The following is a 15,433-nucleotide window of genomic DNA, read 5'->3' as shown; positions in this document are numbered from 1 at the left end:
TGAAAGACAAACGTAGGCTCAGGAAAGGCAGGATGACAGATCATCACTATTTGTCAGCGTCCCCATTACTCAAAACAACACAAGCTCTGTTTGGAAAAAGGGATTCTTTGTTAAAATGGACACAGAAGCCAAAAAGAGGTTTGCTGTTGGAAAAAATGGGAGTAGTAGAGCGAGTATAGGCTTGATGGCATCGTTGAAGGACTTTTCCTTTTACGCGCCTGATTTTATTCCCAACACACTTCTGTTTACATGTCAGAGGAAGAGCATGTTGAGATGCAGACCTGGATGTACATGCAAGATGTTTCCTATCGGCTTCCTATTGTTTGTCCCAGTTTTCGTTCCACTGGTGCTCTGCAAAGATGAGTGACGACAGAGGAGACAGCGTGGACCTGAAGGATTGTGGGGACAGGGTTTGACTTTTTTTTTCTTTTGCCCTGTAGTAAAAAAAACTGAAAGACACTCAGCTGAAAAGCTTAAAATGTCAGACACAGACGATAATGAACCAGGGAGTTGTAATCAATTAAAAAGTAATGAGAAAAGCATGTTATCTTCAAAGACATCATCAATAAAGTGCTGACAAGATACTCTGTGGTAACTTGTGCAATGTGTTAACAACAAAATTGCTTACTTGCTCATTAAGTGGTAAATAGTTCAAACTAATTTGCAGCAGTTTTTGAAAAGAAGCCTCACTGTGATAAAAAAAAATATTCCTCCATGACTCACAGAAGACCTGCTGTGTTTCCCGTTGCTTCTGTTTGCCTCCGGGCATCCAGAAAAAGAGAAGTATTAACAGTTTCCCCTCCACTTGGTTTCCTTGAATTGGAACATCATACCCAAACAAGATGACAGGCCCCTGGACCCATTTCTCTCCCTTCTACCCTCGACAGTGTTTGCCCTCCCACAGTGTTGCCCAGGATGTCCTGTGTGGTGACTTGTATCTGGCTCATGTCTCCTCGTTGCTCCCCTGTCTTCCTGTTGTGCTGGACAGATATGCAGGTGTCAAACCAAAAAGCCCCTAGAGGCTAATGTGTTGTGCAATGCAAACGACCATGCCAGGGTCTTCAATTAACTTGACCACATTCTGCAGGGCCTACTTTTATCTTTCTTAAGCCACACGGCGCTCCAACAAACAAATTAATGGCACCACCTTTGGGGTTAGAAACTGTTTCAGTCTAGTGACACTGCTGGGAAAAGCATAGAGAATGAGGCTAAGTAAAGGAACATCACTGAGGGTTCACCTTCAGGGTAGCACACGTGGCCGAAGTTTTTGAGTGAAGAAAATAAGGCTTTAACTTCCAGATGCTTGCAGGATGAGGCCCATCTGGAGAGAGGGAAGGAGAAGGAGCTTTTGGGGCTAAAAAAAAAAAGAAAGAAAAAAGCTCTAAAATGATCACTTTAATAAGTTGCAGGTTTCCACCTCGTCCTCCAGAAAGGCAGCACACCATGTGCCAGAGGTAGGCCTGTAAATCAATGGGGTTTAACTTTTAGGAATTTACTGGCCTAGGCTGGACTTCCTGAAAATAGAGATAGAGAAGGAAAGCCAATAGAGATAATGACTGATAACTATTCTGGTGAACTCTACCTGCCTTGCTGGTACTCTGCTGCTGCTGCTGCTTATGTTAATGTTTTGCCAAGCCTTTCCTAGTTGTCTAGGTACCTCAGTTACAGCAGACGCTTGACCACATGGCATTAATTGAGAAGCACATCTGTCTCCCAGTGTCCAGCTCCCACTCTCCTCGCATAATGTCTGTACCACCCTGCAGGAAGCAGCACTTGAGTCTTAGGTAAATCACCCGGGTGTCACATTGTTTTTCCTCGGAGAAAGAAATGGTACTATAGGTTAATCCTGCAAAAAAATGACAGAAAAACATCAACAACAGAAAAAGATGGCCACACCAGCTCAAATCGTTCCCAGCTCGCTGTGTCGTAGCAGCTGCAAAGAGAGAAAAAAAAAAGTTGCCATCCAGTCACATTAGAAGTGTTGTCTTAATCGAAACCAGATGCAGCGTGGTTAAAGTCTGTTACTGTAAATTGCTCTCTCTTTCATACAACCATGACTTAAAGACTCACATTAAAGCTGTTGCATGGGAACGTTATCCGCAGTATGAAATATGTCTCTCTTAAACCTTGTGTCTCAGTAAAGGATGATGCTTCCCGTGCGATTATTCAGACACCGCAGACATTCAGAACGATCAGTACAATGTTGTTAGTCGCCATAGACCCCCCAAGAAGCCCATATTTTACCCAACATTTACCAACAAAACACTGAATTGCTGTGACTGTTTTTACACGGTAGGCCTTGCTCAATTCAGAAAGGAAAATGCAGCATAAATTATTTACAATAAGTTTATAATTAGGTTTTGCGGACACTGTAGCACATTCAGCTTCTGTGCTGGTGGTAGGTTTTGCCAAGGCAGATGGGGTTTGATTTCACACCTCTGCAACAGAGTTTGGACAGCAGCCCCCCCCCCTACCACGAGGGTCAAGACCACAAGAGTAAGCAATCTGCACAGTCTTTAGCCAAAACAAAGGTTGTAATGGAAAGAAAAGAAAAGCAGCATGCCTGTGTGTGTGTATGTGTGTTGAGGTACATGGAACAGGCAAGGTCTATGAGTGCACATCTGTGTTTATGTCGATGTTCGATGCAGAGTTTTGTGATGACTTGGCAGTTTTGGCTGCCTGCAGTGGTACAGCGTTTCCCCTTTAGTGGCTGCAGTCTGATCGCCTGTTTCCCCTCGTAAGAAACTACAAGTCAAACAAGCGCTTGGAGAACTGCACACCAGTGATCGACCGGCCTGTGAGGGACGCACTGTAAAGTTTGGCAAAGCTGTGAGATAGATTCAGATTGTTTTTGCATATGTCACCACACTTGAAGTACATCCAGATGTGCACAATGCATATATGACACCCTACAGCCATTATATATATGAGTCTTTGCACCAGTGAGTCAATATATAATCATAGTGTGACTGAATGATTATGTTAGTGAAGTATTTGCTGGATTATTTCTCTTCTCCTTGAAAAGACCAAAACCAACAACGTGTTAGTCCATCTCTGAATCCTGTCTGACTTCACCACCAGACAAATCTTTAAAAACATTTAATTTCATTTTTAAAAAAACAGCTGGGCATTGTAGTTTTTAGCAAATGTTACTCAAGAAAGTAAATAATGCATTAGTTGGGAACTATTTTCAGCCGCAGATTAATACACATTTGGTGCGCCAGTGAGTATTTATGACAGCACGACGGTGTGTGTGGATCTGACTCAAAATAAACTACAGTCCCCGTGTTCATCATCATAAAGGGACATGTCAGCCAGAGCAACAGTGTGGCTCAGTGTGTGTTTTTAACAGTTTTTGAACAACAATGGAGCTCTATGGAACAGAGAAATAAGCCTCTGTATATCAGGCTTTGAGAACACTGCTCATTGCTGGTTTTGTTTTTTTCATGGGATTTGTTAACAATAAGGAACTTACAGAATATTGCCAGACTTTGCAGATAGAAATATGATAGAAACCCCTCAGCCAACAGGAATTACGTTTCCCCCTGGCTATGATACAAACGGTCATTGCAAGCAACTTCAAAAACAAATCAGGTCCAAACAGAGTTCCTGAGGGTTTCGAGATCAATTTTAGAACAAAACTAGAATTACTTAAATCGATTTGACCTATTCTGACACAAGAAAACAAATAATGAAAGAAGACAGAGAATAAACCACAGCTACAGTTGCAGCATGAACAGTTTCTATTAGTAAAAAGTCCTGATTTTTGTTTCTTCAGGCTGAACAGTGACATTAATCTAGCTGCATATGAACTCTGCACAACTGCATTGCACACAGAGGTTTCTACAGGTGAGATGTCATGTTGTTTGCATTAATGGGGACAATATAAATTAAATATCAATGCAGGGGCCCATATGCTATTGCAGATCAATACACGTCTAAGACAAAATAAATGTTAGAGAAAATACCAAACCAAGACTGCAGAAACGGTCTTTCATCTAATTCAATTAAGCGCTTGCTTAATATAATTACTGACTTTTATTCTGCTCAAAGACAACAATAACATCAACGGTTTGTGATTGTTGTAAGAGTTCTGTGGAGGTTGTTTCTGTTTTCTTAAACTCCTCTGAAGATTTCAAAGGCTCTTGACCTCGTGGCCTGTTCTGTATGTGTTTCGGGAACTCTGCGTACTAATAAATATGGATGAATAAGTGTTGGCCTTTGCATACTTTTATCCTGGGAAGATCAGCTAAAGACACAGCGACTAAAGTTCATTATTAATCTTTTTTTTAAGCGTTTCCCACAACTTTCTGACCCTGAAAGAGGAGGACAGAAATAATTTGTTTTTAAGGCGATATTAAGGAAAGAGAAAGAGAGACATTATGATTAAAGAAATTAGCTTGTCATGGTGGGAAAATGAGCATGAGGATGATGCTCTGATGTGTAAAAAGAATTAGGACCAAAACATCAGAGAGGTCAATGGTGTAATTAAATGTTACTGACATGCTGAAGGGCAGACCACAGGCTCAAATGTCACTGTACAGCTGCATCTCTTTCTGAGCGATGTTTCTGGGTATTTTTAATACAAACTGTTAAAGAAATGTGATTTATTTTTACTTAAAAACTTCACTGTGTGTTTGTTGCTGTACACAATACAGTTTAGATGTGTTGTTTGACTGTGCATTGTCCATTTCTAGCAAGAGCAAACAACTAGTTTTAATGTTCTTTCTTCCAAAATACCCGCTTTTCGATAAGTAATTTAACGTATTGCTAGGATAGATTGAGGTTAGTTCTGCAACCATTTGTCTATTAATTGATTAGACAACTGACAGAAAATTAATCTGCAACTATTTTTGAAAATCGATTAATCATTTAAGTAATTTTTCAAGCAAAAATGCTGAACATTTGATGGTTCCAAGTTTTCAAATGGGAGACTTTGCTGCTTTTCTTGGTCTGACATTAGAGAAAATAGAATAGAAGAATAGAATTTTGACTGTTGTTTCGATGAAAACAAGATGCTTGAAGCTTGAAGTCACCTAGGGATCAGGGATATTGTGATTTCTCCCTGTCATTTTATAGGCCAAACGATTAACTGATTAATCAAGAGAATTATTGGCAGATTAATTGATAATCAAAACAATCATTAGTTGCAGTACCACCATTGGAGTAGAGCTGCAGTCTTTTGAGTGACATATAATGTGATTTTTCACTGTTTTCTGATGTTTTGTAAACCAAACAATTAACTGATAAATTGAGATAATGGAAATAATTGCCCTAAATGGGAGCCTTTCCTCCCATGCCATATAAAAAACACAGAGAGATTATGAAGTAATTAAACAATATCATAGCACTGTTTTAGTCAGATTACCAGCATCATGGCCTCATCATAGAGTAACACAATGACATTGCAAATTCAAGAGAATAACTTCCTCACAGAAACATTCACAGTCAGAGCGTAGAGAGCCTCCTGACTGGCAGGGGAGAAGCAGCTAGACAGTAAAGCACAGGAAGAGATGAGGAGGAAGTGTGCGTCTGAATCAACAACTGGCCTGAGAGTCATGCTGAAACAATGGCACAGAGGACATTCCAGCAGATCAATCGAGTGTCGCAGACGTTAGAAATATCCTGCTTATAGAACCATTGCAGAAGTCTTATCAAATAGTGACAACATGATTCAGCGAGGTTTGAAATTCTTGTGCTATTATGTTGTCAATGTGTTTTTCATTTAGGGATACATGCAGTTCATTACAACTTGGCTCTTATTTTTAGCCACGCTAGCAGCAACATCCGTTGGTTGGTCCAACACTTTAGCCCATATTTCAACAACTATTCGATGAATTGGCATGAAATTTGGTGCAGACGTTCATGGTGCCTTGAGGATGGATCTTTTCCTTCAGTGGCGCCAACAGGCCACATTTTCACTTAATTCAGCGTAATATCTCAACATCTGCAAGGTGGATTGGCACAAAATTTTGTCGAGACATTTATGGCCCCCAGACAACGTATCCTTCTGATTTTGGTGACTTTTCTTCCAGTGCCACCATGAGGTTGACATTTGTGGATTTGAGTGAAATGTCTCAACAACAATTAGATGGGTTCCCATAAATTTGCATCATTTGACATTTATGCACCCGTCAGGATGAGTTGTAATAACTTTGGTGATCCCTTCACTTTTCATCTGCTGCCATCATCAGTTCAAAATTTTAATTTGGTATGACCAGTAAATAGGCAGAAAAATGCTAAATTCTTGTGGATATTTTTCTGAATCTGGTAGCGTGACATTCACAAGTTTTATCCTACTATCCTGTCACCATGTGATAAAGCCACAGTATGGCCGCAGATGGTTCAATTGACAAATGACTGAACATAAAACTATTTTCTGGTGATTCTACATGCTGTGAATTTTGAAACGCTACTTACGTTTCTTACGAGCTGCAGCCTTCTAATGTTGTGGACTGAGAGGTTTTTCGCCTGTGTCCTTACTGTGAGAGTTTACAATGCAAAGCTATGTTTTCTGGTCACGGTTTGTGGAAAAGCTGTGTTTTTTTATAAGAACTCTATGTGTCTCTGCACCAGTATGATCCACAAAGCATTACAGCACATATAATTACAGTGCTGTATGGTCATGTCCCTCTGAAACCTCAGCCAGGGCCTCCATTTTGGGTTTTCCACCATTTCACTCACTAAAGTTTGTATAAAACGCTTGTTGAAAGACACCAGACATGATTTCAATCCAAGGTGTTTAAGTCTGTGTTTTTGTTTGTTCTGCTCCTGAGAGGTGAGTTGGCGTATTTATCACAGTGTCGTGGTGTTTAAGTTTGTTTTTGTGGACCCCTTGGCTTTCTCTGACCATCGAAGCCACAGCCATCCTGCCTGTGGTTTTGGTCTGGAGTGTGGAGGACCAGGCAGCAGTTTGCACTGTGGGTCTGTGTGTGAGGGAGCACGAGCCTAAAACGTGTCACAGTAATACAACAGGGAGAGCAGAGGCCTCTAACTGGCAGCAAGCCCGGCTCAACAAGAGAATTTCACTGTAAACCACATCAGATCGCACACATCTGCAAAAAGTAAACATTTCGTGAAAGAAGAAAACAAGGATTATTTATTTGTTTTCATCTATGTCCCCACAGATTGCAGTTACAACATTTGTTTTAATTTTATTCCCTGGAAAGTTATACTGTTGTATCATGTTAAATATTTAATGCATAACATTGTTCTTGAGTATGAAAGGATATAAAAGTATCATTGGTAATTCAGGACAGCACAAAATAAGTTTGTGTGCTTTATGGGGAGGTTATAAAGTGGGCTTGTTGTTTCCGTCTTGAACTTTGTTTCTAGCCACTACAAGCTTTTACAACTGCTCATTGATGGAGGATGGTGCTAAGTATTAGTGACCTGCATCACAAGACATTTTTGTGACAAATGCTAAGAGCAAGCAAGACCACTAATTTGTCTTCTGTAACTGTGGTTTGTCATGGATCAGTAGGCATTTGTTAGGGTGGGGGGCATCATTAATGGGTGCAGACCTGAACTGCAGGCGATTGGATGAAGCTTCAACTAAATGACAGATGATTGAAAAGGCTACTAATAGTTGAAATGTAGACAAATCTCACACCTGTTTGGCAAACATTGTCAAATTTCACATAAATTATCGACCAAAACTGTTTTAATTACAACGTATAGTGAAAAGAGGCCTCCCAAGCAAAACTACAGAATCAGTTGTTTACCCCAAAAAACGGCATCTGTTTACGTTCAAGTCCTCAAGTGGCCATAGGAATTATGACTCTTGTCCGTCTGGAGCAAAGGAGGAAGCCAGGTGACAGTATAGAGCGACAAAGTTGAAGTAGGAAGGAGGATGAAGAGGATGGTTGGGTCAACAAAACATCAGGAGACTGCTGTTCATTTCCTGTTTCCAACTAAAAGTGACATTTTTTGTAAACCGGGACCGCGACCCTAACTTTAACCCTGTGGTTGTTATCATAGCCATGACATTGAGGGTCCTCCAACCTTAACAAAGGACTTATTCTTACTCAAACGATGATCTTTCCCTAACCAAGTTGTTTATGTGCGTAAACCTAACCAAACCATAACCATAAAACAGATTTATTTTTTAATGGTTTTGGAAGGCTCAGACACATTATGTCTTCCTGCCAAATTGTGGCGTCAAATCAGAAAACGCTTCTATGTGTTGTTCCGAATACAAATAATGTATTTTCTCATGTAATTCAGAGGACTTGTTGGGTGAAAACTAGGTAATGCTGTTGCGGAATCATGCATAATTTAAGATGTCATATTTTAATCACAAGGTTCAAAAGTACAGAGATGACTAATAATAAACTAAATTCAAATTAAAGATACAATACATTATCCAAACCACTCCCCATAGCTCACCGATTGGCCCATCTTCCATCTCAGTTGATTCTTGGTGGATGTTTTCTAACGAATGTATCAGGAAAAAAATTAACTGGGGTTATTTCTAGTCTTAAACTGGATTTGTGAAGCTAAAAAGTATTCCAGTATTTTGCAACAGAAACATGTTCAGTTCAAGTTCTGTCAGTGTTGTTGTCGTTCCCACTGGCTGCATATAGGAGTCAATACAAAATCCGCCTGACCTCTGCTCTATGTTGAACTCATGTTGATGTCCTCATGCGGTCCAAAACAACAGCGTTACCATGGTGACCTTATCACTCCAGCCACTGTTATCCACAGGCTCTGCTCTCCATCACCGCGGGAACAGAGCTCCAGTACCTTCTGACCTCACTCATAAAGACACTCTCCAACATAAACAGTCACACACACACACACACACACACACACACACACAAGCTCCAGCTATCAAACTACTAGCTATCGACCACTACAGGAAAAGGTGTGGACATCGCACATTACATCCTCTTGGATCCCATCATCTTAAACCGGATTCTGCTTTCAAGTTCATGTAGTTAAAGTACATTTTTAGGTTGTTATGTTTCGCTTTTTGTCTCCTCTCTTGAGTCTTTGGTCTGTTGTTTTTTGATGGCTGCTGTGTTTTTAGGTTTTGGGTGTAAGTATGCATTTTACATTTTGATTGCATGTCTTAAGTTTTATTTTTATTGACCTCTGTGAGGTGACATGAAGGGACAATTAGTGAAATGGAGGGAAGTGAGTTGATGTGTAAGACAGCTAACTGACCTCAGATCTGCTGCCTGATGAAGCTGCACTCCTCACAGTCATTGGTTCCTCCTGGAACCTAAACTTGAATGAATGTAACAGGGGGACCAGGAAGGGGGGGCACAGACTGTATCCTGTTTTTCTCAGTTAAAACGAAAAATCCCAGACCACAATGCCTGAGTTTGCCAAATGAAAGCTGGCCTGACGTTGCCGTAGAGATGACATAGAGTTGACATGAGGTGATTTCATTAGTTTTTCCATTGCAGCTCCGCTAATTGACAGAGCTTTCGAATGACTCGAACCCAAGGACAGATTGGCAGGCTGCACTGGGCATCTGTCGTTGTATTCAGGAGCCTGTTGGTAAGAGGTCTTTTGTTGAGGAGGATCCAAATTATTTATTCCCATGTTATTACTGGAAATTCTTGCAAAACTGTCGGGCAGATCTGCCGACATAATTATAAGATACAGTTGCAGTGAGGGCTCAAATTAAGACAATTTTACTGTCTGAACAAGGAGACAAAAAAACCAAAGGTGTGCAGATTTGCTTAAAGTTCAAAAGGTCAAAAATTCAAGAATTCTAACCTCACTTGCATCAATCTTGCAGATAGCAAACACTGCAGAGCGCACTCAGCGAAATTCAGATTGTGTGCAAGGCCTCCCCCTCCTCTCTCCCTCGCTAGATCATCCTTTTGTCACGCAACTCCCCAGAGAACCGTCAACTACATTTGAGATGCCAAGAGTTTTCCACTCAGAAGCCTTTTTCCAGTGTGGGGGTTCAGCTTTTGTGGCAGAGTACCACCTTTTACCGTATATGATGTCTTTACTGTAAACAGAGTGAAACGTGTTGATGTAGGCGTTGTGATGTTTCACAGGATAAGGTTGATAATGTGGCAAAATTGATGAACACCATGAAACGTGGGTGAGTTTTTCTGGAGTTTAACGCGTGTTCTCACATTACGTTTTTGGGTGTGGCATGTAATTGTTTCTCCAAGTCCCCAGTGTGTTGTCAAGCCCCCCCACCCCTCCCCGAAAAAAAACAGCCACCCACCCGACTTGAGGCATAGCAGCAACTGGGGAGTGTGTGCCAGCCAACTGTGGTCTAGCAGCCGAACTCGTCCTGCGCGCCAAGACGAGAACCCAGATGCAAAGGATTATGGGTTTTATATTCAGTTTACAGTAACTCTGGTTTAATGTGAGGGTGGGATGGGGAGGAGGGGGAGAGGGGACTGCGGTCGATGTGTCACATGGAGGACTCGGGCTAATTTATCCCAGTTTCTGTCAGTTTCTGCCCTCGAGCAGTTTTATAGATTTGTTATTCTAAGAGCTGAACTGTAAATTTGCGATGCAAACTTTTGGCTCCAGTCTCCTATGGAGGGTATGTTTGATACCCGTGATGATCACAATCAGAGGGTGACCATTTAAATCTCCTTAAGGCTGTGATACACACCGCAACTTTATAGGCCAACTTTTAAGTGTAATGGTGCACAGCAATGCTTTAATCATGTGCATTGTGACCATCTTGTTGCCAGGAAACATTTGAGTTGAGTTTGTCCTTTGGTCTCCCTTTCTTTGTCTGTTGCTGGAGGTTTTGCCAATTTACAATGCTCACAATTTTGCACTGGTTTCCCATCTACTCTTTCACGTCAAGGGCCCCTTAAAGGACCCTTAATGTGTCAGGGAGCACAGAAGATTTGACATAGTACCAAGCTCACCTTGGGTGGGCAGAGCACTTTGGAGTAAAATCTGATACAAGAGCAATGATTCTTAATTTCAGCTCTCTCATTGTTTTAATGGCATTATAATAGAGTTTAACCACTCCTTATCCCTCCCTTTGGGTCGATTAAATCACTCCCTAAAGTTCAGCAGTTTGCTGACTGGTTGGGAAGGCTACGTTTGACTAATTACCTCATTAAAACTGTAATCAGTAATCCAAGGGATTACAAAAACTCAAAAAAGTATTCTGATTACTGTCATTTAATTTTTTAACTTTTTTATTTGCGCTGCTATGACGAAGTTCAGGAAATTGATATCATGTTTAAAACACAATTTTATAAAGAACACCTGCCTTCATTTAAACGGCCTTCCAAGTTTCTTGATTTTATTTTAAAGTATTCCCAGAAGAATTCCTTTAATGTTTTTCAAAACATTTATAATTGAATGCATCTTATTCTACAATATACAACAATATCCAGTTCCAGTTTTGTTTTCTATTAAAATAATCTCTCAACAGAAAACAAGCTTTCTGCTCTAACCTCGCATCCATCATTGTCAAGTTAGTCTGTTTTATTACAGACCTTGTTATGAACTTTTTTACATCAGACGTTAGAGTTACTTATTACCAGGGTAGCATGAAACAAGACATAAATGATCTGCAGTTTGATTCACACTTCTACGACACACAAGAATGCATTGCACCTGCAGGATCATGTGTCATAACTCAAGAGCAGAAAGTCTGGAAGAAAACCTACAGTATTTCCCAATGTTGCCTTTCTTTGGTAGCCTCATTGACTTTGGTTGGAGTTTTAAAATAATGCACAGCAAAAAGGCATTTAAATTTTTCATGATATTGATTCTGGAAGAATACGCTGGAGTCTGCAACACCAAGAGAAGCTCAGAAATAGCTTTGAAAAAGCAGAAAAAGAGTCTGGAAAATGGAGGCATATTCTGTAGTTTCTCCGTCTGACTGACATCAGAACACCTCGACATGAAAATGAACTCGTATTTGGCAGGACCGTCTCTCACGCTCTCTCTCGCTGTCTGCCTGAACAACCCGGCCAATATGTTATTCCGTCTATTTTATTTTTCTTTTCCCTGTGACTTTCCCTTCCAGTGGGTGACTAATATTTTCTACCTCAATTAGCACTGCAACAGCATAGAAATACATAGAGAGACAGAAATTTGAGGTTAGATGGAAATAAAAAAGGAAGCAAACAGTTTGATCAGTGCCATGTGCTTTGCTTAAAATTTCACCAGAATGAAAAAAAAGGATATTTTCTATGGAACCTGGACTAAACTATGAAATGGATTGCCAAGAAATGTTGTACAAACATTCATGGTCCCCAGCGGATGAATTGTACTGACTAATCCGCTGACTTTTCCTCTAGCACCACCAACAGGTCAAAATATTCCAGAAGTCACTGTACTCGGCAAAGAAATAGTCCCACACATAATCCCCTGTAAAATCACAACGTGTTGTTATTAGTCAAGTTAGATGTGCTCGCTGGCGGATTTTGTTACCTTTGGACAAAGCCAGGCTAGCTGTTTCCCCCTGTTTCCAGTCTTTATGCTATGCTAAGCTAAGCTGAACGTCTCCTGGCTCCAGCTACATATTTAATATACAAACATGAGAGCGGTATCAATCTTTTCATCTGACTCTCAGCAAGAAAGTAAATAATCCTATTTCCCAAAATGAGAAACGGTTCCCCTGACAGGTTGTTGTTACTTACTATTGATAATCACATTAAAGAAGGAGGTCCTGTTTCTACATGGGTGTAGCCTCTGTCCTGACCGTTTAACTAATATGAACATGCAGTTCGATGGGAATACTAATCTGTCAAGAAAATGGCTCTCTTGCATGAAATCGAATCAAAATAATTTTTTAGTTGTCAGCACTTATGCGTCCTGAAGGACCCTTGATTGAAACAGAATATGGTAATAACATGGGTACGAGTGTCTAGCGAGATTAATATAAAACCAGGGCATCTGTTTTCATTTGGGCTTTGTTTTCACTGAAGCCCCTGTGCGGTTCTGGAAAGAGCATTGTGGGGCCCTTAAACATTCCACAGTTGGTACGATGCATGTACGCGTGGGCCGCTGCTTTGGGCCTTGACAGTATGACTCAAGAGCTCAGTGAATTAGCAAAATGTCCTCAGATACTAAAAATACTTTCTCTCTGAACTCGTTTCAGCGTGTGGGACTCATTTGATGTGTGTGTGTAATGTCTCCAGAACATGAAAACACATGATCAGTCCTTGAAAGAGTTACAAACTGTGTTGGAGTGTGCATGTGCACGCATGTGGACGTTATGTGTGTGTGTTTGTGTGTGTGTGTGTGTGTGTGTGTACGTTTGCCTGGGTGTGTGGTGTATTGCTTATTTTCTATTGGTTTATAGAGCCACATGAAAGTTTCTTTGCACTGAAAGAGATTGTCTGCTTTTTTCATTACAAACAAGACCAAAATATGCTGGAGCAACCTCTACTGTTGTGGTTTTTCACTGATCTTGGTCCAGACTTTACCTCTATGGTCAGTGGGTGTGAGCTGTGGAGGTGTGCATACATTACTGCCAGTTAGCTGTTAGCTAAACATTATAACTGAATGGAAAAAACTGTTGCGATACAGATCAGGCAACTTGTGCTTTTCTGCTGCTTGTCCAAGAGAAAAGCTTCAGAGCTGCAGTCTGGAAAAAGCTCAAAGGAAATAATGATAGCTTTGGGCTGAATGTAACGGAGTAGAAGGCTATTAGGTGAAACGGAGGAAAGGGGACGAATCAATCAGTCCACAGTTGTGGTATTTCATGTTTTTAGTTTAGAGTACCCCCCCCCCCACCTTTATTCTACTAAAAATCAGGGGATCCAGTATCCGGATGATGACACTACCACCTGGAGCCCCAGACGTCTACCTGCCCCCCCCCCCCCCCCCCCCCCCCCCCCCCGCTGTAGGTAACCCAAACATGCAATGCAAACTACGGCTGCACCCGACTTCAAAACAACTCCGTCTGCACTCATTAAGCTCTCTTTCTCAGCGTTTAAGAATTCCCATGCGGTTTGAAGCCTTTCTCTAATGAAGCACAATTAAAATGAAAAGAAGGTAATGAAAAATATTTACCCCCAGTCCAATGAAGTGGCTGGTGAAGTTGATGACTCCTCTTAATAAAAGCCATATGCCTGTTCTCATAAAATTCTGTTTTTGTGGCACGATTTCTTAGGCGTTAGCGTTTGTGCCAACAAGTGAATTAACTCCTGACAGTGGGTAGGAGAGTAGTGAGAGGCAGTTTATCAGAAGCAGAAGATCTGTGCACTCACACTGATGTATGCTGCTGTCCTCACCATGCCAAATCTCCAGCAGTGATAACCAGCCACTGGACAGAGTTAATGTCGATGTAAATCTGTTAAATGAGCTTCTGATTGATCGCAGAGGTGTTTATGGTGGACGGCTCCTACAAACGCATCAAATAATCCTTATTCTGTTCCTTCTGCAAAGCACTATAAAGAGCACATTTTGTAAACATACATGAAGTGGCTCTGATGGGAATTGAACCGCTGACCTTGGCAGTATTAGAGGCATGCATTATTCACCAAACCACAGGCAAATCTTTTCCTCATCTCAGGAAATTTCCCCAAATTTCCCAAAGCACAGTGACTTAAAATGCAAATATGTGCATGAAAAGTGAGAGAAATATGTTTCTCCGCCACAAATAGATGACATGAAGGAGACAGGGCTAGAAAATCGTTTGACAGTGGAATGATGAGTGAAAACTACAGCCAGGAACCAGGGTCAAATCTCTAAATCATTCAAAGTTTTTGATTTAGTTTGTCTTACTTAACCTTGACCAAAATCATATCCTGATTCTTACCAAAGTTTTAGTCACCTGACCTTAACTCTTACTAACCTTTTCATGTGACAACAGCTGGTGAAAATGGTCCTACAATTGTTTCAGGTTCTGTTCCCCAAAATGAGCGTCTCTTGAAATGCAATGCAAGGAATACGTTTCTCCACCACAAATGGAAACAGGCAAGGGATGTAGTTTGGCAGCGGAGTGATGCGACTACTGCCAGCAACTAGGGTCAAATCTACAAATCATAGTTATTTTGTTTTTTTATTTAGTTTTGAGTTTATCTTACGATCCCTTAACTAAACCCCTAATTCTTAGTCTGTAGCTGCTACTATTGGATGGATTGCCATTACATTTTGTACAGACATTCATGGAGGATGAATCCTATTGACTTTGGTGATCCTCTGACGTTTATAGGGCTTTTGTCTTGCACCATCATCAGGTCAAAATTTTATTCTGTCCTATATACAGACTATGGGTTGTGACCTAATTCCGGCCAAACTAATGACATTCCCACCAGCCTCAGCTGTACTCTGTGTTTACTGCTAATTACAAAATATTAGCAAGCTTACATGCTAAACTAAGATGGCAAACATGGTGAACATTACCTGCTAACCATCAGCATTTTAGCATTGTAATTGTGAGCATTTAGCATGCTGACTTTAGTATTTAGCTCAAAATGCTGCTGTGCCTGAGAACAGCCTCACAGAGCTGCTAGTAGGGCTGCAGACTGCT

The sequence above is a fragment of the Enoplosus armatus genome, chromosome 9, assembly GCF_043641665.1.
Source record: "Enoplosus armatus isolate fEnoArm2 chromosome 9, fEnoArm2.hap1, whole genome shotgun sequence".
NCBI lineage: Eukaryota > Metazoa > Chordata > Actinopteri > Centrarchiformes > Enoplosidae > Enoplosus > Enoplosus armatus.
This window is presented reverse-complemented; position numbering follows the sequence as displayed.